Source organism: Mesoplodon mirus (assembly GCF_964341445.2).
Source record: "Mesoplodon mirus genome assembly, chromosome: X".
Taxonomy (NCBI): Eukaryota; Metazoa; Chordata; class Mammalia; order Artiodactyla; family Ziphiidae; genus Mesoplodon; species Mesoplodon mirus.
Window position 1 is genome coordinate 137,976,678 of NC_138981.1, and position 23,148 is coordinate 137,999,825.

Genomic DNA, 23,148 nt, shown 5'->3' on the forward strand with positions numbered 1-23,148 from the left:
AGAATCAAATAAGCAAATTAAAAGCATAAAGTGATACCACTACATCCCCACTTGAATGGTTAAAATATAAATGAAAAATATAAAATACCCAATATTGGCAAAAATGTGTAACAATGGTATGCTGGTAAATGTTTAACAAGTGGGTTTCTAAAAAAATAAATAGAAGTCATGATTTTTGTAGTTTCTACTCTCAACAGTGTACATACTACAACCACAACCAATTTCAATCAACCGTCCTGAGGTCACTGAACACACAGTTGGGAAGAGACACTCACAACTGGCTCTTGAAAGACAGTATGGCCTGCCTCCAGAACATCACTGATGTGGAGCAACAATAATTCTCACATACTGCTAGTGGGAGCATAAATTAATACAAACAGTTTGGAAAACTCTTTGGCAATTTCTTTTAAAAGTTTAACATATGCATACCCATATTACACAGCAATTCTATTCTAGAGTATATACTCAACAGAAATGCATATATATCTTCAGCAAAAGACATATTCAAGAATTCTCACAGAAGTATTATATGTAAGAGCCAAACAATTTGGATACTACCCAAATCCCTATCAACAGTTTCAAGGATAAACAAATTGTAATTTAGTGACATAATGATATACTATAGATCAGCAGTCAACAAATTGTGGCCCACAGGACAAATTTGGCCATCCCACTGTTGTTATAGGCTCTGAGCTAAGAATGTTACATTTTTAAATGATTACATTTTAAATAGTTATATAATTACCTACATAATATTATCAGTTTTGCCTCTTGGCCCACAAGTATTAAGCTATTTGCTACCTGGCCCTTTAAGAAAAAGTTTGCTGACCCCTGCTATAAACCAATGAGAGTGAATAATTTACAGCAGTGATCTCTAGACCAGCAGCAGCAACAACAACTTGTTAGAAATGCAAACTCCTGTGAACCACCCCAGATATATTGAATCAAACTCTGGGGCTGTGACCCAGCAATGCATGTTTTAACTAGCCCCCCTGGTAATTCTGATGCATGCTAAAGTTCAAGAACCATTGATCTACAACCCTAAAAACATGAATGAATATCACAAACATAATGTTGAGTGTAAGAACACAGATACAGTAAAGAATATACTATAAGATTCCATTTAAATAAACTTCAAAAACAGGTAATGCTATTAAAAAATCAGAACAGTGGCTACTCATGTAAAGTGATTAGCTGGTGGTTGGGAGCATATGGTGGGATTTTGGAGTACTTGTAATGTTTTTTTATGTGGTTGAAGCTTACCTGCAATTTCCATGAATTTGTGAAAGCTCTTGGACATATACATATATGGTATGTGTAGGGTGACCAACTGGTCTGATTTCCTTGGACTAAGGGAGTTTGTGGAATGTAGAACTTTCAATGCTAAAAGTGGGACAGTCCCAGGAAAATGGTGAGAGTCCTAGGAAAACTGGGGCAAGTTGGTCACCTTAGATAGTTACATATCTATATGTACATTATATTCCATACATTGTCTCAAATCAAGTATCTATAAATAAACCCAACAGAAGATGTTGTAGACCATTACAAAAAATGTAAAAGACTGAGAGACATTAAATAAGACTTAAGTAAATTCAAGTATATACCATATTCATGAATTAAAGGATTCAATATTGTAATGATGTCCATTTTCTCAAAACTGATAGATTCAATGCAACACTAAATCAAAATCCAAACTTGATTTTTGGTATTTTGTTTTATTTTGATGTAACTATATAGATTGATTCTAAAATGTATTCAGAATTGAAAAAGGGCAAAAATAGCTTTTCGTGTACCTATTTGCTATTTGTATGTCTTGTGTAGAAAAATATCTATTGGGTCCTTTGCCCATTTTTAAATTGGATTATTTGGTTTCTTTCTATTGAGTTGTACAAGTTTAATACATATTTTGGATGTTAACTCCATATAAGATATGTGGTTTGCAAACATATTCTCCCATTCCATATGTTGATTTTTTGTTTTTTTTGATGGTTTCCTTTGCAGGGCAGGAGCTTTTTAATTTGATGTAGTCACACTTGTTTATTTTTGCCTTTGTTGTCTTTACTTCTGGTGTCAAATCGAAAAAGAAATCAATAACTTCCCCCAACCACAATTTTCTTAGTCACAATAGTAATGAAAACAGAAATAATAGTGAAACTATTATTGTGGGGTTTTTCCTTTTTTTTTTTTTTTTTTTTGCAGTACACGGGCCTCTCACTGCTGTGGCCTCTCCCGTTGCAGAGCACAGGCTCCGGATGCGCAGGCTCAGCGGCCATGGCCCATGGGCCCAGCCGCTCCGCGGCATGTGGGATCCTCCCGGATTGGGGCACGAACCCACGTCCCCCGCATCGGCAGGCGGACCCTCAACCACTGCACCACCAGGGAAGCCCGAATGTGGGCTTTTTTATGTGTCAGGCATTGCTTTAATTACTTTACATGTATTATCTCATAATCCTTATGAAAACATATTCTGTGATTATTATTTATCCACATTTTACAAATGACTAAACTGAAGCATAGAGAGGTTAAATAATTTGCTCAAGATCAAAAAAGTATTTTGGGGTATGTGGTTCATACCTAGGCCTGTCTGTCTCCAAAGCTGAGGTCCTTTTGCTCCACATTTTGTGTGCAAGATTCAGATTGCTGTATATTTTATACTTTTACAAATACTATGATTGTGGTTGGACAAAAACATTCATAATCAAGTTGGTCTGTCTAAAATCAAGTAGGTCCTTGGTGATACTCAACAATCCTACCACATTTCTTTTCTATACATTTTCCCACTCTCCTAGAAGACTATTTCTCACTTCCTCTTTAATGAAACCATCAACACCCCCTTCCCAACCTCCCCCTCAAATGATGACCTTTCTTCCTATGTCACTGAGAAAAGACAGGCTATCAGAAGAAAATGTCTAACAAGCTTACCACATCTACTCACCCACCAACATTATGCATATATATTATGCTTTTTTCCCACTACTGTGGATAAACTATCTCTGCTCCACTTGTGCCCTGGTTGCCATCTATGTCCATTCAAGGATAGCACTGCAAAAATTCTACCCCCTCTCTTGCACATCATCACTTCTCCCTCTTTGCTGGATCATCCTCATCACTACTCTGTAATATATATCATCTGTAAAAACCTTTCTCTTAACCCCACATCTCTTCTCAGCTACAACCCCATTTCTTTGTTCCCCTTTAGAGTATAAAACTCCTCAAAAGAGTTGTCTGAACTTACTACCCCAGATTTTTCACCCTCTGTTCTCTCTTGAATCCACTACAATTTACCACCACTCCACTGATGCTTTTATAGAGCATACCACTTATACTTTATACCACCTTTGCCAAATTCTTTGCCAAATCCAAATCCTATAAACAATTAACATGACTTTTAAGCTACATTTGATATGTGACCACTCACTCCTTCTTGAAACATTTGTTATATTTGATTCTAGGATACCATACCCTCCCATCTTTATTTTTCTCCTATGATCTGGATGCTCATCATTAATCTCCTTTGCTAGCCACACTTCGCCTCTCTGTCTCCAATGTTGGAAAGTCCTAGGGCTTGGTGCTTAAATCTTTTCTCTTCTCTCTGTACTCATTCCTTAACAGATCTCCTCTAGTCTCTTCATTTTAAATAGTTTTATATGCTTATGACTCCAGAATTTATATTTCTAGGCCAGATATCTTCCCTAAAGTGCACCTCAAACTTAATATATCCAAAACCAAAATCCAGAATTTCACTTCTAAACCTGTTCTTCCTACAGTCTTCATAATCTCAATAAATGGCAACTACAACTTTCCCATTATGGATGCCACAAAGAACTTGAGAGTTATCTTAACTTCATTCTTTTTCTCACCTCCTACTTTCAATCCATCAGTAACTCCTGTTGACTCTACTTTCAAAGAACATTCATAATCTGATCACATCTCACCACATCTGTTTCCACTGCTACCAGTCTAGTTCTGGCCACCATCATCTTTAGCCTGGCCTATTGTAACAGCCTCACAGATTCCTGCTTCCACTTTTGAATCCCCTACTGCCTATTCTTCACTCTGCAACCAGAGTGAAACTTTTAAAACATATATAATACTATGTCACTCATCTATTCAAAATTATCCAAAAGCTTGCCAATTCACTCAGAGTAAAAGCCAAAGTCTTCATAACGGCCTGCAAAACCCTCAATAACTTTTTAAACTTTATCTTCTACTACTCTCCTTTTTCATCATTTCACTCCTTATTATTCTCAAATACATCAGGTATGCCCCACCTCTTCCTGCAACACTCTCTGCCAGTTCATGGCTCCCTACCTTCTTTCAGGTCTCTGCTCAAATGTAACTTCAATAGAATGGACTTCACATCTGGCCAACTCTATTTGTTTATTTTCTATCTTCACACCATAATCTTCATGAGGGCAAACCGTTTGCCTGATTTTTTTATCCTGGTTTGTCCCCAGAAAGTAGAATAGTTCCTGACATACAAAAATTTCCAATACTTATTGAAAGAATACATGAACAAATGAAGAATAATCTGTTTCCTCTCCCCTTCCCTCAAATAAAAGATTCTAAAAAACAGTAATAAAAATAATGAAAGAGATAAATCAGGAACCTGGGATTAACATTCACACACTACTATATATAAAACAGATAATCAACAAGGGCCTACTGAATAGCACAGGGAACTCTACTCAATATTCTGTAATTACCTATGTGGGAAAAAATATGAAAAAGAATGGATATATGTATATGTATAACTGAATCATTTTTCTGTACACCTGAAACTAACACAACATTGTAAATCAACTATACTCCACTATAAAATAATTTTTTTTAAAATGAAAGAATAGGTGGTCTGTTTACCCAGTTTTCAAAGGAATTCTGATAAGATATGTAATTCAGAAATGAATTAGTTTCCTGTTGCTGCTCTAACAAATTACTACAAAGCTAGTGGCTTAAAGTAACACAAATTTCTTTTCTTACAATTCTAGAGGTCAGAAGTCTAAAATTTGTTGGCAGGTCTACCTTTCTACTGGAGGCTCTAAGCAAGAATCTATTCTTTGCTTTTTCCAGCTTCTAGTGGCTGCCCTCAATCCTTGTCTCATGGCCCCATTCCTCCATCTTCAAAGCAGCAGCATATCTTCAAGCGCGCTCTCTCTCTCTCTCTCTCTCTCTCTCTCTCTCTCTCTCTCTCTCTCTCTCTCTCTCTCTCTCTCTCTCCAGCTTCCATTGTCAGAGCTTCTTCTCTGATTCTGACCTTACTGCTTCCCTCTCATAAGGACCTGTGTGATTACACTGGGCCCACACAGATAATCAAGGAAAATCTCCCCACCTCAAGATCCTTAACTATCACATCTGCAAAGTCTTTTTTGGCATGTCAGGTAACATATTCACAGATTCCCAGGATTAGGACATGGGCATCTTTTTTTTTTTTTTTTTTTTTTTGCGGTACGCGGGCCTCTCACTGTTGTGGCCTCTCCCGTTGCGGAGCACAGGCTCCAAACACGCAGGGTCAGAGGCCATGGCTCATGGGCCCAGCCGCTCCACGGCACGTGGGATCTTCCCAGACCGGGGCACGAACCCGTGTCCCCTGCATCAGCAGGCGGACTCTCAACCACTGCGCCACCAGGGAAGCCCCATGGGCATCTTTTGAGGGACATTATTCAGCTTACCAAAAGGTAGAACACTTCAAGAAATAAAATAGGTAAAACTTACATAGTGCTTACTATGCACCAGGCCATCATTCTAAGCACTCTACATAAAGCATCTTAATTAGAATTCAATAAGATGCTGCATGTAAAGTCACATTATTTGTGTAGTTGGTAGTTACTATTATTATCTCCATTTTTAATACATTAGGAAACTAAGACACAGAGAAGTAAGGTAACTTGATCACTTAATTTCCAACATATTGAATAAAAAAGAAAACTTCTTCAGATCAAAACTGAAAGCTAGAAAATATGGGGATATTCCTTCAAAATTCTGGAAAATAATTATTTCCAACTTAGAATTCTGTACCCTGCCAAAGTACTAACCAATTTTGATGATAAAATAAATGTCTTTACAGATATCCAAGAATTAATAACAAATTTACCTTCAACACACTCTTTCTCAGGGAGCTGCTAGAATAGGTGCTGTAGTAAAATAGAGCATAATTTAAGAAAAGGAAATGAGAACCAAAAAACAAAAAAAAAACCCAAAAAACAGGAACTCCAACCCAAGATGGAAGAGAAGCGAATTCCAAAGTTGTCCTGAAAATGGATATTCCCAAGATTACAGCTGTGTAGCAGACCTAGAGAGCAACCAGTCCAAATTGGAGCAGCACTGAGGGCCTCAACAAAAAATTGCAATTGAGAGATTATATAATATTTCTGAAAATAATTAGAAGATATTTATGCTTAATGATTGATCAAGAAAAAGGTAAACAGACGAATAACTAGGTACCATGATCTCCAGGTAAGGCAACAGGTTGTACAAGAAAAGAATTGGCACCATGTTACAATAAGTTACCAAACTATTGAGAGAATAGGAAGAAGTGTGTGTGTGTGTGTGTGTGTGTGTACATATGCACACACACTGGTCAATGGGAATGTCCATGAGAAAGTGGTCATTATTGTTCATACAGAAAGTAAACAGGCAATACCAAAAGAAATTACAAAGAAATAACAGTTTATAACTGTTATTTAGAAATATGAAACTACCAGACAAAACGTGTGCAGTTTAAAGTGATTATGTCGGGGTAGAGAGAATCAGAAGTGAAGGAAAGTAGTGGACAACTTGTTTTTTCTTTAGAAGTCCAATATTACTATTTGGCTTTCTAAAACATGTATATGTGTGACACTGCTGGTAGGGAAAAAAAGGCTTTGTGAAAGTCTCTCCAAGAAAATCTGGGTCTAGGTCTTAGCCTGACCTCATGGTTTGTTGTATGACTTTTGGACAAGAAAAACTCCTGTAATTCTACCAGCCAAAAGGCAAAAATAAATAATGACAGTGAGTGTTAAGGTTTTAGCTGAGAATGGAAGGAAAAAATGAATTTTTACTGGCACCAAATTACCCAATTTTGTAATTTTTGCCAGTGCTGCTCAGCTGCTCCAGAATCAGGCATTTATCTAAGTTTGGAGGTTGGTTGTGCTATTTAACTATATATACATGTTACCTTAAAAAAATTAAAGAATTATTCCATATGGAATGAACTACCTTAAGAGATAAGTCTGCAACATCTATGGTAACCATACATTCCATTTTGTGCAGAAAAGAAGTCTCAGGTTCTACCCTGTGTCCCAGCATAATTATTCATACTGCCCACTTTTAATCACAAAAGTATTCCAGTTTGGATGATACATTATATAGTTTCCCTACCAATACATGTTAAATACTTGCTAAATATATGCTAAAGGAGAAGCTAGACAGCAATTTAACAGGGTTATTTTCTAGAGAGTTAGTGCATCAAACAGGAGATTGGATTAGGTAACCAGTAAGGTATTTTCCAACTCTAAACCTCTAGGATTCTAATTTTTTAACTGGGCAAATTTACTTCATAAAGAAGGCAAAAAGATGTTCCGCTGCTTCTGTTGGCATAGAATTCAAGATTATCCAGAATAAAACTCTCTTTCTGCCAACTGTTTTTATCTGCCACTACCCACCAGCCCTCAATCATCCCAGGCTCCTCCCCTAATGCAAGAATTCACCACCACCCACTCAACCTCCCAGATGCTTTTGGCCTTGCTTTGGCAAAGACAGTAAAGCCCACCAAATATTCCTTTTGCTCCCATATATTTTCCAGCCCCCTTCATGTTGAGCAGCATCATGGTACTAGTTCTGGCCAACTCAATGTGTGTGGAAGGTTATGTGCCATCAGCCTGGGTCCCTGAGTGACTGGAGTAGAGCTCCACATGCCAACCAGCATTGGAAAGGTACTAGAAGGAAGAAATACATGTTAGTTGTGTAGACATTAAGATGGGGACTGGGAGGAATCTGTTACCACAGTGTTGCCTGACTAACGCACCTTCATTGACAGGCATCTCTGAATCCTTTGCTAAGCAACTCAGGCTGCATTTAGTTTCTCTGAAGCCATGTAAGATATGTATAGTTTCTATCTGAGGAAGGGGACAAAGAAAGCCACCTGGGGAATCATTTATTCTAAGGGAAATGAATAGAACATCTCTGTGGAAAGAGTAATGTTGGGCCTGATCATCTCTCCTCCTGAGACCAGATGCTCAGGTCTGTTTAGAGCCTAGTCTCATCTCAACTTGCTATAAACAAAGGTGACCTTTAGGTTTATAACTAGTTTTTACAGCTGATTTTTGTACACAACTGCTTCTTTGTTTGTTTTTCTTATATTTTTTCAACTGAGCATTTTCTGAGAACATATTCCAGGAGACAATTCAGGTTGAAGGTTGTGGTCTCTTTTTTTAAAGAGTTCATAGTGTAATAGGGAGGTAGAAATGTAGTCACCTGAATACAATATGAGGTGGAATCAAGTCAGTGCTGTTATGGATAGGCATGCTCTGAGGGAGTGAATGATTCAAGAGGACTGAGCTATAATAAGGAAAGGATCAGTGATGAGTGGCATTGTTTGACTTCCTAACACCCAGCCCTGAACACCCTCCACCATGAACAACACAATAATCTGAGGTATTCAAACCTGGATATTACATCTTACTTGATAAGATTCTTACAATGAGATAACTGCTGTTTTGCTCACCATTAAACTTTAAAGATTTAAAAACATTTGTATACTTTTCTCTGTTTTAAAAAACATCTTTCAGTAGTTTTTAGCAAAGTATATACTATATCAAAACACTAATACTGGGCTTCCCTGGTGGCGCAGTGGTTGAGAGTCTGCCTGCTGATGCAGGGCACACAGGTTCGTGCCCCGGTCCAGGAGGATCCCACATGCCGCGGAGCGGCTGGGCCCGTGAGCCACAACTACTGAGCCTGTGCGTCCAGAGCCTGTGTTCCACAATGGGAGAGGCCACAACAGTGAGAGGCCCGCGTACCACAAAAAAAAAAAATACACTAATGCTCTTGGCAAAGACTTGAGGGACTAAAATACATATACATTCAAGATAAATTTGGTCAACCCCATATAATGCCAGAATTGTTATAAATTAGTCATAAAGATGGATGACGATCTGCCTTAGAGCTAGGATCCAAAGCTTTCTACACGAAGCTACTGAAGAATCTGGCTTCCCTTAACATGTTACCAGTCTTAAACTATGCCATCCACGACTTCTCTGGCCCTGGGGATAGCTGTGGAATGGATGATGCTTCAGCCATCTTTGTAGTAGGATTAAGTTGACTGATGCACCCTCTATGGTAAAATCATACAGACAAAAGTTTATTACTAGAAATTGAATCTCAGGTTGAGAAGGGGGACAGCTGATCAAAAGCACTAACTCTATATCACTCTGACTCACTTTTCCCTGAAGGATGTAACTTAACACTTTGGCCCAACAAACCCTTTTACTTGGTTTCTTCTTAGCATAACTGAGACAGGTTGAAATTTTTTCAAAGAAAAAAAATATTTTTCTAAATTCTAAGGGAGTGAAAAAAAGCAAACATAGATAGTACAAAACACAAAAAGGAGACATGATTCAGTTTATACAGGCCCCACCTAGTCCATCTGCTGTCTTGCTCTAAATAGCTGATACAATCTTGCAGCACCTTGCCTTGATTTTTTTCTTTACCTTATAGCTACTAAGTTATCTTATTTTCACCAACCTATTACCCAAAGATCCCCCTGGACAAGCTAATACAATTCATAGTACGGAGAAAGAAAGAGAGACAGAGAGAGACAAAGAGATAAATTGAATCCCCCTATGTTGACTACCTATTAAAATCCTCCCACTCAAATCTGGCTTTCTATTTTGTAGGCTGAAGCATAAGCCTCTCTCTCCCTGGTGAATGACTTCACCGATGATATTCTGCCCTTACATAAAGGCTGTATTCCTATGCCAAATATAGATATAGCATTACCAGAATGCAGTATCCATACACCTAGATTTACATATATTTAGAGAGAATAACAGGGAAGGTATGGAGGGAAAGGGCATTTCATGACACACAGCGCTTCTCAATGTTTAGTTCCAGAATTATTTATAGTAGAATCTCTTGCAAAATGGAAATTCCTGTGCACTGCAAGAGACTACTGAATCAGTGTTGGGTGAGACCAACAAACATGATCTTTATAACAGACCAGATGATTCTGATGTACCTGAAAGTTTAAGAGTCCCTGAAATAAATGCTCAGGCAAAATTAGATGATTAAATTCATATTATGTTAAGACAAACACTTAGTGCCTTGAACTATGCAATATGCTTTTATATACATGAACTCCTATAAACTTCACAGAAGCCCTGTCAAAAACGTCCCATTTTACTTCCAAGTAAATGAAAACATAGAGAAGTAAAGTAATTTCCCAAGGCTATACGGCTACTAGAGGGAGGCATAGCTATTAGAGGTGGAGTTTAAGGGACAATGTACTAGTGTCAAAAACGAAGCAAGTCAGAAAGAGAAAGACAAATACCATACGATACCACTTATATATGGAATCTAAAATATAATACAAATCAACATATCCATGAAACAGTAGCAGACTCACAGATATAGAGAACAGACTTGTGGTTGCCAAGGGGGAGGGAGGGGAGGGGAGGGAAGGACTGGGAGTTTGGGGTTAGCAAATGCAAACTATTATATATAGGATAGATAAACAACAAGGCCATAGTGTACAGCATAGGGAACTATATTCAATATCCTGTGATAAACCATAATGGAAAAGAATATATATATATAAGTCACTTTGCCGTACAGCAGAAATTAACACAACATTGTAAATCAACTATACGTCAATAAAATTTTTAAAAAGACAAGTATGGGAGAAGTATGGCAGGAGGAAGGGAAAAACTGAGAGTGGTTAAGTGCATAGACTCTGGAGCCAGAGTTGGCTGTGTTAAAATCCCAGTTCTATCACTTATTAGCTCTAAGACCTTGTGAAAGTTATTGAATGCCTCTGTGGCTCAGTTTACCCAGCTGTAAAATGGAGATGAGACCAAAACCTGCCTCATAGGTTTAAATGCATTAATAAAGGTAAGATACTTAGAGTAATACCTAGCATGTAGTAAGCTCTATATAAGTAGTAGCTATTATTATTACATTATTGTTTTGATTATAACCATGTACATTAGCCTCAGGTCTCCTTTAGCAGCAATTGAGAGCTGGCCTCTTGCTCCTCCACCACCAGCCTCCCTGAGCAGCTGCTCATCATCAGTACGTACAACACCCCAGGGTCCCTGAACATTTGAGGAAATGGGCTCTAATTCTAGCTCCATGCCCATGGAGAACTCTGTCCTCCAAAGTCTGTTACAATGGCTACTATGTCCACCATTAGAACCATTACACTATGTTTGTATACTGAAGAACCCAGACAAATTATAAGTAAGTTATCAGGCTTGGGAGGTGACACAGTAACCTAGTAAGTCCTTAAAAATCAGCCAACTGAAACTTAGTTAAAATCAAAGTTCCAAGGAAATGTAAAAACCCCTGGGGAAATTTCATAAGAGAGACTGTCACAATATGTGACACTTGGGAGAGGTTCCAGCACCAATTTAACTCACAGTGACTGGACTTTGTGCAAAATAACATTAACTTAAGGCCTTTCAGATTCCCTATAACTAGAACAGGTTTGTTTACGAAAAGAAGCAGCAGACCTTGGTGCTCTGGCCATCACTAAAATACTTATGGTAGATTCTTCGGAATGCTTCATAGAGATGACATATGAGCAAGCCCCTGCACGATGCGTAGGTGGGGAAAGGAGAAAGGGCATCACGAACAAAATGCAATCATATTGCCTTCTCCTCCTTCCTATCCGGGTAACAGGTAGTTGGAGAATGGCTCATGATAGAAGCCATACCTCTACACTTCTCCTTTTTAATGGCAGAGGCTGGTACATCACGCAGAAAATCACTGAAGAAGATTAGCCAGAGAAAACAGTGCCTATTTTCCTCTACAGAGCTAAAACAGGATACACATATGCCCCACCATCCCATGATGCTAACTCAGCCACCCAAAGGATATGAAACTCTATAATTCAAATAACTACTTTCACAGCAGCAAAGTATAGCTCCATCCAACCCGAACAGAAATGCTCTAAGTAGCTGCTGCCCAATAAGGGGCTGTTCTTGGATGAATCTTCAAGTAATGCCTATTTGTTTCTATCATTTAGATTCAGAATTTCAGAATCTTCACATTTCAAGGTTGGAAGGAATTTGAAAGATTATGCTGCTGAGAGCTCAAGTAAGATAAGGAGAAAAGAGTAACCATTGGTTAAGAAGCATTAGATGAATTTAAATTCCCACCAACAGTGCAAGAGGGTTCCCTTTTCTCCACACCCTCTCCAGCATTTATTGTTTCTAGATTTTTTGATGATGGCCATTCTGACTGGTGTGAGGTAATACCTCATTGTAGTTTTCACTTGCATTTCTCTAATGATTAGTGATGTGGAGCATGCTTTCATGTGTTTGTTGGCAATCTGTATATCTTCTTTGCAGAATTGTCTATTTAGGTCTTCTGCCCATTTTTGGATTGGGTTGTTTGTTTTTTTGACATTGAGCTACTTGTAAATTTTGGAGATTAATCCTTTGTCAGTTGCTTCATTTGCAAATATTTTCTCCCATTCTGAGGGTTGTCTTTTGGTCTTGTTTATGGTTTCCTTTGCTGTGCAAAAGCTTTGAAGTTTCATTAGGTCCCATGTGTTTATTTTTGTTTTTATTTCCATTTCTCTAGGAGGTGGGTCAAAAAGGATCTTGCTGTGATTTATGTCTTAGAGTGTTCTACCTATATTTTCCTGTAAGAGTTTTATAGTGTTTGGTCTTACATTTAGAACAGTATGGAGGTTCCTTAAAAGAATAAAAATAGAACTACCATACGACCCAGCAATCCCACTACTGGGTATATACCGTGAGAAAACCATAATTCAAAAAGAGTCATGTACCACAATGTTCACTGCAGCTCTGTTTACAATAGCCAGAACATGGAAGCAACCTAAGTGTCCATCAACAGATGAATGGATAAAGAAGATGTGGCACATATATACAATGGAATATTACTCAGCCATAGAAAGAAATGAAACTGAGCTATTTGTAGTGAGGTGGATGGACATAGAGTCTGTCATACAGAGTGAAGTAAGTCAGAAAGAGAAAGACAAATACCGTATGCTAACACATATATACGTAATAAAAAAAAATGGTTCTGAAGAACCTAGGGGTAGGACAGGAATAAAGACGCAGACATAGAGAATGGACTTGAGGACACGGGGAGGGGGAAGGGTAAGCTGGGACAAAGTGAAAGAGTGGCATGGACATATATACACTACCAAATGTAAAATAGATAGCTAGTGGGAAGCAGCCACATAGCACAGGGAGATCAGCTCGGTGCTTTGTGACCACCTAGAGGGGTGAGATAGGGAGGGTGGGAGGGAAATGCAAGAGGGAGAGGATATCGGGATATAAGTATATGTATAGCTGATTCACTTTGTTACAAAGCAGAAACTAACACACCATTGTAAAGCAACTGAACTCCAATACAGATGTTAAAAAAAGAAGCAATAGATGCTCAATAAGTATTTATAGATTTGAACTAAAGTGAAATACAATGAGTTATCAGGCTTAGAAACACTACTTTTAATAAAGAATGAGGTGTGACTATAACACATGGATTTTCTTCTTTGGCTACTGAACTGACTCCTCTCCCATCTGCTGTTTGCACAAATTCTTCAAAGGAGATTGACAAAGTCTCAAATATAATATCATAAAGTTTGTTTAGCATTTGTGATGAAATTCCCTTGTTCTATGAATTTAGTTATTTATTTATTGTCCATCCTCTCTTGGAATATAATTCTTTCTCTATAAATCTTACTCTAGTATTTTGCAATGAAGGTACTGCTGGCATCTGGAGTGGGACAATTCTCTATTATAAGATACCATCCTGTAATTTGAAGGGCTTTTATCACATCTAGGTACTGCCTACTAAATACCAGTAGTATGCTCCCTTCCTTCAGTTATTGTGTAACCAAAGAGCCCACACACACAATACCAAACACTCCTTAGTGAGATAGTACCTCTCCTGGTTGAGAATCAATGATTTCCATTTTGATGACTGGTAGAGTTTCAAGAAGGAAAGGAAAATAAAGAGATTTAGATGCTTCTGAAAGAGCAGGTAAGATGAGGAAGGAGATTTGACCGTTGGACTTGATAAAGTGAAGTTCCTTGGCAAACTTGATGAGAGAAGTTCCAGGGGAGTGATGAAATTGAGAACCTGACCGCAATAGCTGTATGAAATAATTGGAAAAGAAAGGAGAAACAACAAGTACAGAAAACTCTTTCTAGAAATTTTGCTGTAAAGAGAAGCAGAGATATACTTAAGGAAGCAGAAGGGAAATATGAGGTCCAAGTTGTTTTTATTATTTTTAAGATAGAATGTATTATAGCATGTTTGTCGACAGATGGAAAGGATTCAGTAGAAAAGGAAAGGTTGGTAATGCAGGAAAGAGAGGACTTCCAGGACATTTGGTCCTATCCAAAATGTTCATGAGACATTTGGTCCATGCCAAAAGGTCCTTGACATCTAGTTATATTTTGTCCTGTCCAAAACATACATGGAGACATTTGCTCCACATCAAAAGAGCCATGATATTTATTACTGTCTGAAACTATTTGGCGTGGACCAAATATGCTCATGAATGTTCTGAATAGATCCAAATTTTAAGAACTTTTGACATGGAACAAAGGTCTTACAGATGTTTTAGAGAGGACCAAATGTCTGCTAACTGAGAGAGGTAAGACCTACTAGAGTGCTGCCCTTGAGTGGGATCCAAGGTAAATGAAAAGATTAACATTAGTTAGGAGTATGCATAGTTCAAAAAAATAGGAGGAAGGTAGGTTATATGAGTGCAAATAATGAGAGGTAGACAAAGTGGTGAAAGCATGAGGAGATTGCCTTCCAATTGCTTCAATTTTCCCAGTGAAAACAAGAATGGAAGAGGAGGTTTTGGAACTTTAAATAGAGGTGATAGTGTGCAGCAGCTGTCTGAATGAGGGAGTGAATAGAAAAGGAACTGGAGATGTTGCTAGGCAGACTGAGGACCACCTGAGGTCAGTGATCATGAATTTAAAGTGAAACCAATCCAGAGAGTTGTGTATTTGTGTCTAGATGCCAGCCAAAATTTAGCCTCTCAGGTAAAGACTCAGTGCAGGTAAAGAGTTGAACACTCAAATTTATGATGGGTTTGGGGATGGAATATCAGTGTTTCCAGGGCAGTACATGAATCTAGAATGAATGTAACAGGATCTAGATCACAAGAGATGGAGACTTTTAAGAGTTCCACTGAATAACCAAAATCTCAGCAACAAGGACTAAGGGTCAAGGCAGGGCTCTATTCCTGGTGGAAGATTGGAGTGGTACTCAAGGAAAATAAAACAGAAGGAACTAGACTGAGCCTGAGAATGAGTCTCATCAGAAAATCAACTTGGTGGAATTTCTGGCTACAACTAAGACAGGGGTAATGAGCATAAAACAGGAAAGTTTTCTGTTATTTAGTATCCATGAAACTATCATATACAATTTAGTATATTCATGCTTTTATATTCTTTGGGTGTGTATTCCTCCTTCCAATGTCAGTAAAGGTCAAAATCTCTCTAGGTAGCTTTATGACGTTCTTAGAATTCCTCCCTTTAACTTTGTCATTGATATTTTTCACATCTATTTTGTCCTCATTTCAATGTTTGGAATCTTCCATTCCTCCTAAGACAATACTACAAGGGCTCTGCCTAGCTTCACCCATTTAACTAATGTGAAACAGTTGGCTAGAACTGATAAAGGCCCAAATGGAAAAACACCTTAAAAAGTTTTTTCCTTATCTGTAAGCATAAATAAAACCATCCAACAAATTTTAAACTATTTTTCTTGGAGTTTAATTATTTTATGGCAACCATCACTAAAATACAAATTTTGTAATAGTTGGCCCATCTGCAGCTTTGAGAAAGGTCATTGATTAACTACAGATGTCTCATCTGACTGACACTGCTATAACAAATGAACTTTTCTCCATCATTGAATGGGACTGAGGTGAATGGTCTGGCCTGGGTTTCAACAGAAAGAAGAAAGTGCTTAATGAGTCAATAAGCCTTTAGGAAAATATCTAGGAAGCAAACCTGCCTCCAGCATGGCCATGACTCCAGAACCACGGCTCATGAAATAAAATTTCCAACATGCACTCAGTCAGTCAAAAACACCTCCCTGAACCAAGTTCTGTGCCAAGCCAGGGATTTGACAGTAGAAAGAGAGGCCAGGAAAAGGACAATGAGACAAATGCAACCTGTTCCCTGGTGTATCAGCTTCATCTGTGCTTGTATTCTAACAGGGGAAATAACACAAGCATAAGAACAACTCATTTAGGAGGAAAGGCATGACTTACATACTGGGAGATTTATCACCCTTCATTTGGCTGAACCTCCATGTACAATACTAAAACTTCACTGCTGGATAGCCAGGCAAAGTAGGAAGAGATCTGATTTAAAAGAAAATAACATCAACACATAAAGACCAAATTTCCCCAATTTCTCAAAGTCCCTCAAATGCTCTTTGGCCTGTCAAAATTATATACATATGCCCAGTTCTTTCAAGTTCCCAGTGAGTAGTGCCAGACAAAGCTTAGAGCTTCTGAAAGTAAGATTTCTCCATAGCATTTCTCTCATTGTTGGCACACTCAGATCCTGTGTCATCATAGGCATAGTCGCATTACTTGAACCAATCACAAATCTCCCTCAGGAATGAACTGGCCATCATTATCGGGCTCAAATAAGTTTGTGTCTTCTCTTTGATGGTCTACTCAGGTCTACATTGAGGATTTTACGCAGCTAATGTCTGCTCACAATTAAACAGAGTGTCTATGGCTTCACCAGGGTATTCTTCACATCCACAGGAGGAATTTCCCCAGGTCCATTTCTATTCTCTCTAGTAGATAGCCTGTTCTAGTGTCTTCTCTCTCCCAGCTTCCTGTCCTTCATGAAAAGTATACTGACCCAAGTTCTAAAAATGACATCGTGTTCATCCTTCCATCACATCATGATAAGGTAATGTGACTCCTTCACACCTCTTTGCACAAGACTGCTGGTGAAAGAGGCCAATTGTCAATCCAAAGGGAACAACATAAAATAAAACCCTCTAATCTGTCATAAATCACAACTTTTGACAAGCATCATGAAATACGTACCATGACAAACGTGTGAAAAATTATCGTAGGAACATAAATGTAGAAACCATTGCTGATGACAGGGAAAGGTCCAGAAGGCTTCATGGGAAAGATGTCCCTGCATAATGAATAAAAATTAAACAATTCATCATGAAAGGGACAATGTATTCACAAAAGAAGGGATAAGTATACAGAGGGACAAGTTTTCAAGTAACAGATAGTACAGTTTTCTGGATAAACAAATAAATATAGCAGACAAGGTGATAAAAGATAGATGGTGGTCACATGATTAGACTTGAAAGCCAGGGAGTTGAATTTGGACTTTAAACCACTCTGATAACCTGAAAGAACAGAGTTTACTGTCATCATCGTTTTATTATGAGAAGCATAACGTTGTGTAAGGCACAAAAGTTCTAAGATTTACTCTTGGTTCTGTCTCTAGCTAGCTGTATGAACTTGAACAATTAATTTAACTCAGTTTACCCCAAGTATGTACGAAGGAGTTAAGCTGAATGGTCTTTAAAGATGCATCTTGATCTGGCACAATGTGATTGAAAAAGTCTGACCTATTCCCCTTGGTCAAGCCTATATGTGACATCTATTTATCTACAGTCTAGATTAAATAGCGCTACTGAGGGTTTTAAGCTAATAACTCTGATTTATTTTTAAAAATCATTGATCATGAATAATATCTTAGAAGTTCTCCCAATGACCATGGGCTATAGAGGATTATCTGGGAAGGAAGAAGTAAATTAAATTAGCTCAACAATTTGAAGCTAGGTGAGAATTATTTTATAAAGCAAAAGAAACACAAAAACCAGGGAATATCTACTACCTCCTTCTAACTCAGAAAAAAATCAAAACAAAAGGTCCAGTGGAAAAGGGAGGCAAAATAGGCCAATATTAGAAAGATAATGTGGACTTCTATACTGAGATTGTGAAATGAGCTCAATTACTTCCTTGAATGCCCAAATTTCCATTGGAATAATAGAAAAATATAAAGAAAATAATATGTTACAATGAAAACCTACAAATAGGGGAACAATCATTAGACCAAAAACACTAAAGAATTTCTGCAAGATAGAAAGCAGGTATTATGTTGATGGTGAAACTAGAGCATAGACTATGCAATGTAAAATAGAAAGAGGAGAAAGACAACTGTTGCAGAGGTAAGAGACATTCTTTACAATAGTGCTTCAAAGAAATTCCAAGCTTTGTGGAAGCAAAAGCAGGTCATAGAAAAACCAACATGGTGATAAAATATTGTAGAACAGATGAAATAATCATCCAAACATCCCAAACACAAAGTTGTGTATAAACAATACCTGTATACAGTATTTTGACCCCAGTATCAGTTATCAGTTTTAAAAACATGGAATATATTCCATGATGAGCTTCTATTATGTGCATTGGGACTAGAGTGATATTGTCAAATCTCAACAGAAAATGGGGGGATATGGGAAAAATACAGCTCTCTATAGGAGTTAAATACACTAAAGTATTCTACTCCAGGATGAAGACTTCCTTACTTTGGCAATAATAACAATCCCTGGCTTGCCTAGCAGTTTCATACCAAAGCACTCTGGAGGGAAGACTGTCAGCACATCCCCCCACTTATACACAGGGAAAATTACTCCATCTTCCATTCAGTGAAATTTACTGAGACAATGTACTCTCCATAACTGCTGAAGAAACCATTACCAGCTGGTAATGATGAACCAAGACCTTCTTTGGTGAATATGAATAGGTAATTAAGAATCACCAGATATTTGAAGAAAACCATGGCAATGAAAGAAAAGAGACAAGATGAAAAAATTGAACAATTTTCCCCAAGAGAAAGAGATATTTTTTTAAAAAACTTTAAAGTGAATTAATAACCTCAGAGAAAGTCAACAGCACATCAAAACAATAAAACAATAACATACTGATATGAAAATGCATCAATTTGATCTCTAAGAAATTAAAATATTTATTGTTAAAAATGTTAAAAACTCGGAATAAAAGAACATTGAGGAAAAAGATGGCTAAAAATTAAATTAGTGATTTCAAAGACCTAGCTAGAATATTCTCCTAGAAATCTCTAAGAAAGGAAAATAACAATCAAGACAAAAACATTAGATGAAGTATATTGTTTGATTAAGCCTATAACAACTTAAAAATACCCTGTAATTAAAAACATTCTTACAGATAAAACTTCAGGTCAAGATGTCTTGGTGAATTCAAACATTAAAAGAAGAAATAAGGCCAATATTACAAAACATCTTCCTGAAAAGAGAAAATGAGGAAATACTTCAACTCATGTTATAAGGCCAAATATAACCTTGCTACTTAACCTGATAAAAAAGAGAACTACAAGTGATTCTTACTCATAAATATAGATGCAAAATTCCTAAACAAAAGACTAGCAAAATGGGGCTTTCCTGGTGGCGCAGTGGTTGAGAGTCTGCCTGCCGATGCAGGGGACATGGGTTCGTGCCCTGGTCCGGGAAGATCCCACATGCCACGGAGTGGCTAGGCCCATGAGCCATGGCCACTGAGCCTGCGCGTCCAGAGCCTGTGCTCCGCAACAAGAGAGGCCACAACAGTGACAGGCCCGTGTACTGAAAAAAAAAAAAGAAAAAAAAAAGACTAGCAAAATGAACAATGAAATATATATAAAAAAGATAAAACACCATGAGCAAGTTGAGTTTATTTCAGAAATGGAAGAGTGGCTAAAATTTTTTAAATCAATATAATTCATCACATTAACAAAATAAAGGAGAAAAATCATATAACATTGCAATAGTTGAAGAAAAACTGTTCCACTGATGATAAAACTCTTTAAAAATATGAAAGGATAGGAACTTCCTTAATCTGATGAAAAGTAGTTACAAACAAATCTATAGCAGACATCATAATTAATAAATGGGGATAAACTAGCTCTAGACTAAAGGCTGTTCTAGTCTTGCCTAACAAAGCTGAAAAGCAAGGCTTGAACAGATCAAAAATTTTCTGAGTAACTTAACTTTGTCACAAAAATATTTAATGGAATACACAAACAATCCAACACAACAATTTACAACACAATGTCTGGCGTTCAATAAAAAATTACTAGTCATGCAAAGAAATAGGAAATTATAATCTATAATAAGGAGAAAAATCAATCCACAGAAAAAGAAACATAAATGACACAGGTGATAGAATTAGTAGACAAAGATGATAAAACAGCAATTATAAATATATGCTATATTTACAAGAAGGTACAGAAGAACATGAACATGATCAGGAAAGAAATAGAAGATATAAAAAGACCCAAATTAAAATTCTAGAGAAAAACATAATATCTGAGATGGAAAATCATTGGATTGGGTTAACAACAGATTAGACATTGTAGGGAAAAAAACCCACTAAGCCATTAAGCATAGCAAGAGAAACTATCCAAAATAAAACAGAGATAGAAAGAATACTTTAAAAAATGAATAGAGTATCAGTGAGCTGTTGGACAACAGCAAGTGACTTAACATATGTATAACTGGAGACTGAGAAGTGAGTAGAATTATTTGAAGAAACAATGGCCAAAATTTACAAATTTGATGGAAAATATAAACTCATAGGTCTAAGCTCAATATTAAAAGAAGGAGTTCTGCAAGATGGAAAACTTACCTTGTGAATTCTGACTTTGAGGAGTGATTTTTCTTTTCTTGGGCAAAATTTTATTCTGATACTAACTTATCAGATTAGTTTGGAGCGTGAGATAACACTACCATTCACAAGTTATGATTCTTGGTATTTGAATGTCTTTTAGATGCCACTAAGAAAATAGAGATGAGTTTCCTTTCTGAAAGGTTTTGATGTGGTGTCATAGAATACCACAAGCTGCTTTGTTACCTTAAGGCTAGACATCTGTAAATATTAAAACTTAAGGAAATGGCAGGCGATGTCCTTTAAAACCCTCACCTATTCAGATTGGACCTAACATAGTTCTTCCTTTTTCTTAAAAAAAAATACAAGACTTATAGCTCAATACTCTTTTTTCTCTGCTTCTAACTTGCTGCTGATAATGTATATGAATTTAACATGCTGTGTGAGCTGTGTGCTAGTTACTGAACAGTTTATGAAGTGCCAAATACAGTTAAACGTAAGAGAAAAAGATAATTGTTTAAATTTTAAAAATGACAACATAATGATTGTGGGGTTTAAAACATATGTAGAATTAAAATGTGTGACAAAAAAACAGCACAAAGGCTTGAGGAGAGAAATGGAAATATACTGCTGTGGAGTTCCTATATTGCATGAAAAGTGCTATAATATTATTTTAAGATAAGACTTCTATTCAACATTGTACTGGAGGTACTACCCAGTGCAATAGGAAAGATACAGGGAAAACAAGCATAGGGCTTGAAAAGGAAAAGATAAAATTTTATTTATTAGCAGTAGATATAATCATCTATGTATAAAATCTTAGAGAATCACAAATAAGCTACTAGAACTAATATGCGAATTATGAAAAATTTAGAAAGTATATAAGGTCAATATACAAAATGAATTGCATTTCTACACATTTCTACATATTTCTACACATTTCTACCTATAAATACTCAGAAATTGACATTTTTAAAATTACCATTTATAATAACATCCAAAAGATGAAAAATTAAATACTTCTAAATAGCATCCAAAATTTTTCAAATGAAAATGGAAAATTTGACAACAGATGTGTATGATATGAAAAAACAGAATTTAGGAAGCATTGTGGGGAGAAATCAAAGACTAAAATAAATGGAGAGCTAAACCATGTTTACAGATCAGAAGGTTTATTTGTGTTAATATTGTTTCTATAGATTCAATGCAATGCCAATCAAAACCTCAGCAGACTATTTCATAGAAGCTGACAAACTGATTGTAAAATTCATATGAAAATGCAAGGAATGTAAAATAACCAAAACAATTTTGAAAAAGAAAATATTAATTATAGTTATTTAAAGACATTATAAAACTACAGTAATCAAGAGAGTATAGTAGCTGTATAAATATAAATATATAGATCAATGAAACACAGTGAAGCATGTAGAAATAGACTCACACATGTATGGCCAATTGTTGTACAGAAAAATGAAAAGGCAGTTAAGTAAGGAAAGGATAATCATTTCAACTAATTGTACTGGAACAATTAAATACCCATATGCAAAAAAAGAACATTGACCATAACCTCTCACCATATAAAAGCATTAACTTGAAATCAATCATTGACTTAAGTGTAAGAGCTAAATCTATAAATGTTCTAGAAGAAAACTTAAGAAAAATTTTGAAGGACTTTGGATCAGGAAAATATTTTTTGAATAGGACACAACAACCACAAAATATAAAAGAAAAAGTGATGAATTGGACTTCATTAGAAATAAAGGCTTTTTCTCTTCCAAAGACACTGTTACGAAAATGAAAAGGCAAGCCACAAACTGAGAGAAATTTTTTACAAAATATCTATTTGAGGGCTTCCCTGGTGGCCCAGTGCTTGAGAGTCCGCCTGCCGATGCAGGGGAAACGGGTTCGTGCCCCGGTCCGGGAAGATCCCACATGCCGCAGAGCGGCTGGGCCCGTGAGCCATGGCTGCTGAGTCTGCGCGTCCGGAGCCTGTGCTCCGCAACGGGAGAGGCCACAACAGTGAGAGGCCCACATACCGCAAAAAAAAAAAAAAAAAAAAAATCTATTTGGCAAGGGACTTGTAGAGAGACTATATCAAACTCTTACATCTGAAGAATAAAAAGGTAAACAGCTAAATTTTTTTAATGGGCAAAGTATTTGAACTCTCACTTTACCAAATATGCATGAATCTCACAAATTTAATATTGAGTAAAAGAAGCAAGAACCAATATAATAAAATATATGCACCATGACTGCATTTATATAATGTTCTAAAAACAAGG